The following is a 6,133-nucleotide window of genomic DNA, read 5'->3' on the forward strand; positions in this document are numbered from 1 at the left end:
GCCCGTCATGGTCAAGAGCACTGAGGGTAACCAGTTACCTACAGAAACTGGATAGCACCTACCGCGTGATGTGCCTCAGAGTAATATCTGTCTACTGCACGGTATCACACGATGCATCCTGCGTGATAGCGAGCATGATGCCAGTTGGGCTCGTCATTCGGGAAGATGAGGAGTGTTTCGAGCTACGTGGAAATAGAAAAGCCCGCGAGCGCATCAAAGTGACCTCGGTCGCCAGATGGCAGCGTGAGTGGGATAACTCCTCGAAAGGTAGATGGACCCACCGGCTGATACCTAACATATCGAGCTGGGTGGGAAGACCCCATGGGGAAGTTCACTTCCACCTGACACAATTCCTGTCAGGCCATGGCTGTTTCCGACAGTACCTCCACAGGTTCGGTACAGCCTGCCCGGACTGCCCAGGTGTAGACGAAACTGCCGAACACATACTGTTCGTATGTCCTCATTTCGACGTCGAAAGAGGAGCAATGCTTGACGTCTGTGGCTAGGACTCAACACCTGATACCCTACCAGGTAATTTGGCGCACCGAACAACAGACGACGGGCACGACTAAGTGATTGGTTAGTTGGAGCGAAAAAGGCCGAGCGCAGAAAAGTGAGTGAATGGTCTGTTCATGCTGAGGCAGGTTTGACGCAGCGACTGGCAACCGCGTAAGGGGTAAACCCAGCCACCCCGAAGCAAGTCAGAAGAGCGAGTGTATAGGCGTATATGTGGACTGCCTAATGCCAAGATGGGAGGGTCGTAGCGTAGTATGTTGGGACTTAGCTATCGATGCCTCGTGGCGTGGCAGAAGAGTGAAAGAGTGAGCATCCAAGTCAGTCTCACACGGTATGTTAAGAGTGAGCACAAATGTCAGCCTCAAATGGTATGTTAGAGGTAAGCACAAAAGTCAGCCTCATAAGATATGAAAACGGTGAGCACCCAAGTAAGCCTCACATGGTATGTCAGAAGTGGGGCCTAAGAAAAATGTCCCACATGGGATGCCAGAGGGAGCGACAGGGGTGTAATAGAGTGGCACGATTGAGAGTGAACCAGGTGATAGGGTGAGCATCCAAGTCAGCCTCATATGGTATGCTAGAGGCGAGCACAAAAGTAAGCCTAGCAAGGAATGAAAAAGGTGACCATACAAGTCAGCCTCGCAAGGAACGAAAAAGGTGAGCACAAACGTCAGCCTCATGTGGAATGTTAGAGAGTGAATCAAGGTGCGACAGAGAGAGCACCCACGTAAGTTTCATACAGGACGTATGAACGCGTGAGCAAGAGTGAATGATTACATCAAGTACAGCAATCTCCCCAGAAGTAATAACGAGAGGTAGTCCCTGGGGGGGAACGATGGCGGAGCCCAATGGAGTTTAGTCGGTTTTAATGGCCGACACACCCCCAGTACACCCCGTGTGGTAGCTTGGCATCTACTAATAGCACGTGTACTGGGCTAGTACGTAAATGTATTCTCCATAGTAAAAAATTAAAAAAAAAAAAATACACACACAGAGAGACATTTGCCGATCTCGACGAACTGAATCGAATGGTATATGACACTCGGCCCTCCGGGCCTCGGTTGAAAAGTCGATTTTTTCAGTGATTGCATAGCCTTTCTTTATATGAGAGCGGCAAAAACTAAAATTTGCAGTTCTAGGTCACCGACGGCCAAACAAACTTTCGTTGACTACATTAACTACCATAGACGGTTCCGGAAGTGCCCGGGAAAAGCGGCCGTCTTCCAAAATTAGCAAACTCATATCAGTTTCTCGGAAATGGTTGGGCCGATTTTCACAAACTTTATCCCAAATGATAGCTATATTATCCCCACAGATGTCTATAAAATTTCGCACGGATCGCCTATATGGGTCCGGAAATATAGTCAGAACCGGTCACATATGAAATTCCCATATGAGCCGGAACTCAAAATTTTTTTCAAGGGGGGACCCAATAAAATTTCAGAAATCGAATTCGTATTTTTGATGCCAAACATCTTTAAAATGCATGAAACGTCGAGATTTTATATCTTCACGAAAAAAAAAACAAATTTTGCCTTTCTCATATAGAAAGGTTAAGCAATCACTCTGAAAAACGTCAACCAAATCCCAACCCGGAGGGCCGAGTGTCATATCCCATTCGACTCAGTTCGTCGAGATCGGAAAAAGTCTGTATGTGTGTATGAGTGTGTATGTGTATGTGTGTGTATGTATGTGCGTATGTGTCAAATAATGTCACTCATTTTTCTCAGAGATGGCCGGACCGATTTGCCCAAACTTAGTCTCAAATGAAAGGTGCAACCTTCCCATCGGCTGCTATTGAATTTTGGATCGATCGGAATTCTGGTTCCGGAATTACGGGTTTCAGAGTGCGGCCACACAAAAATTTCTCATATAAACTATAGGAAAAATTAAAAATGGAATTTTTATTTTTGATGCTAAATGTCTTCAAGGTGCATGAAACGTCGAGATTTGATGCAAACTCGAAAAAAAATTTGACGACGATTCACTTTTTTGGATTTTGGTACATTTTTGCCTTTCCCATATAGAAAGGTTATGCAATCACTCTGACAAACGTCAACCTAATCCCGGCCCGGAGGGCCGAGTGTCATATCCCATTCGACTCAGTTCGTCGAGATCGGAAAAAGTCTGTATGTGTGTGTATGTATGTGCGTATGTGTCAAATAATAATGTCACTCATTTTTCTCAGAGATGGCCGGACCGATTTGCCCAAACATAGTCTCAAATGAAAGGTGCAACCTTTTCATCGGCTGCTATTGAATTTTGGATCGATCGGAATTCTGGTTCCGGAATTACGGGTTTAAGAGTGCGGCCCACAAAAATTTCTCATATAAACAATAGGAAAAATTAAAAATAGAATTTTTATTTTTGATGCTAAATGTCTTCAAGGTGCATGAAACGTCGAGATTTGATGCAAACTCGAAAAAAAAATTGATGACGACCCACTTTTTTGGATTTTGGCACATTTTTGCCTTTCTCATATAGAAAGGTTATGTAAAAATTATTATCACTCTGAAAAACGTCAACCAAATCCCGGAGGACCAATTTTTTTTTTTGACTCGCATAAGGATTCTGGATTTTAACAGGGGCGTAGTTGATGGTTTAAGGCGAGGGGTTACACCCCCCCCTCTACTGTTCACTCCCCTTCCTTAAAAATCTTATTAAATCACCCCTCAGACCACCACCCCATCCAGCCCTCATACCCCTCCCCATCAACCCCATCATCTTTAAACGACCACTATATCACAAAGCATACCAATTTAAGCTGGGGAGTCGTTCGTTCATGGGAATTTCGCCCTCCTCACATACCCACCCCCGCATGACAAAATGAGTTAGCAAGCAGATAACATTGATCTAATGTTGATTAGGCTAATGAAGTACGATATCAAGTTCGTGGCTGGCAAGCCATTGTGTATAAGTGCAAACTGTACTAAGGATGTAATGGACATTTCCACAATTATGTTGAACATAAAAAGCCTCCGTGCCATAGTTTAGAGAAATGAGAAAGGCACAATTGCACCGCTAGGTGGATTAAAACAGGTTTTGCCTTTCTCATATAAAGAAAGGCTATGCAATCACTGTAAAAATCGACTTTTTAACCGAGGCCCGGAGGGCCGAGGGTCATAAACCATTCGATTCAGTTCGTCGAGATCGGGAAATGTCTGTGTGTGTGTGTGTGTGTGTGTGTGTATGTGTGTGTGTCATTTAAACTCACACAATTTTCTCAGAGATGGCTGAACCGATTTTCGCAAACTTAGTTTCATCTGAAAGGTATAATGCTCCCATAAGCTGCTATTGAATTTTTAGTTGATCCGACTTCCGGTTCCGGAGTTACGGGTTGAAGAGTGCGGTCACACAGCAAATTCCCATATAAACTGGTACCACCTTGATGTTCAAATGATGTAAAACATATTAAAATTGATGTAACATTACTCTAGTTTGCGGGTCTGGATCACAAATGATCAGTCAAAGCAGCTTTGACCACATTGGCCACCTATGACGGATCATGACGCCCCCGGGGAACCCGCCAAGTTCCTAAGCTAATATCACACCCAATCCCCAACGAATTCTCTACCGATTTTTACAAACTTGATTTCAAATGAAAGATACAGTAATACCGTTGACTGATGCTGAATTTCATTCGGCTCTGACCCTTGTTTCCGGAGTTACAGGGGTGGTAGTTAGGATACACTGGAATTTCCCATATAAATCGGTACAATCGTAATACCTCAGAGGCTAAAAACTATTGAAATGGTCACCAAATTACTTCTAATCACGAATCTTGATCACTGATTGCCAATCAAACATTTTTTGAATATATTGTCCACTATCGACGATTCCGGAAGTTGGGAATTCCGGGCATATTCCACAATTAAAGTCACTTCGGTTCTTCGGTGATGACTGAACCGATTTTCTCAAACCAAGTCTCAAATGGAAGGCAAAATATGCAGTTGAGTATTGCGTCGCCGCCCCCTCCCCCCGCCTTGCCCTTACACCTCCCTCCTTCATCACTTCTCCTCCCCTTGGACCACCCTCACAACCACATTTCCTTCATCCACCCCGTATACTGAAATAAGATGAAGGATTTCTGACGCATCCTCCACTCCCACTCTACTAAACCCCCATTCCCTCCACTTTCAAACCCATTCCACCAACATTTAAAAATATAATCACATGAAGACAACATTGAACTCATGCTGATTAAGCTAATTCTAGGTCACCGACGGCCAAACAAACTTTCGTTGACTACATTGACCACCATAGACGGTTCCGGAAGTGCCCGGGAAAAGTGGCCATCTTTCAAAATTAGCAAACTACTAAACCTCCATTCCCTCCACTTTCAAACCCATTCCACCAACATTTAAAAATATAATCACATGAAGACAACATTGAACTCATGCTGATTAAGGTAATTAAATATTATTCTTTTTCCTTTCTCATATAGAAAGGTTACGCAATTACTCCAAAAACCGACTTTATAACCGAGGCCCGGAGGGCCGAGTCTCATATAACATTCGACTCAGTTCGCCGAGATCGCAAAATGTCTGTATGTATGTGTGTTTGTATGTGTGTTTGTATGTGTGTATGTATGTTTGTATGTATGTATGTATGTATGTATGTATGTATGTATGTATGTATGTATGTATGTATGTATGTATGTATGTATGTATGTATGTATGTATGTATGTATGTATGTATGTATGTATGTATGTATGTATGTATGTATGTATGTATGTATGTATGTATGTATGTATGTATGTATGTATGTATGTATGTATGTATGTATGTATGTATGTATGTATGTATGTATGTATGTATGTATGTATGTATGTATGTATGTATGTATGTATGTATGTATGTATGTATGTATGTATGTATGTATGTATGTATGTATGTATGTATGTATGTATGTATGTATGTATGTATGTATGTATGTATGTATGTATGTATGTATGTATGTATGTATGTATGTATGTATGTATGTATGTATGTATGTATGTATGTATGTATGTATGTATGTATGTATGTATGTATGTATGTATGTATGTATGTATGTATGTATGTATGTATGTATGTATGTATATGTGTATGTGCGGATTTGTTAACAAAATGTCCACATCGGTTTCTCGGAGATGGCTGAACCAATTTTTACAAACTAAGATTCAAATGAAAGGTATAGTATTCCCATAGGTTGCTATTGAATTTCATTTTCAACCGACATCTTGTTCCGGATTACGAGTTGAAGAGTATGGTTACAAAACAAATTTTTGTTGATTTTTCCACATCGGTTTCTCGGAATTTTCTGAATTGATTTTGACAAACTTGATTTTAAATGAAAGGTCCATCAGCGGCTGTTGAATTTTGTGTGGATCCGAGTTCTGGTTCCTGAATTACAGGGTGATACGTACGATCACGCAGCAAATCCCGATTCTAACGAATTCTGCGATGAATGTAAAAAGGTGATTTTTTTTCCAAAATGTAAACACAACTGTTGAATTTGTAGATCTAGGTTACCAACAGTCATTCAAAGTCTCTTTGGCCACACTGGCCACCATCGACGGATCCGGAGCATCCAAATTCAGAATAACGGTTATATTGATTTCTCGAAAACGGATGG

This window comes from Topomyia yanbarensis, chromosome 2 (assembly GCF_030247195.1).
Source record: "Topomyia yanbarensis strain Yona2022 chromosome 2, ASM3024719v1, whole genome shotgun sequence".
NCBI classification, from domain to species: domain Eukaryota; kingdom Metazoa; phylum Arthropoda; class Insecta; order Diptera; family Culicidae; genus Topomyia; species Topomyia yanbarensis.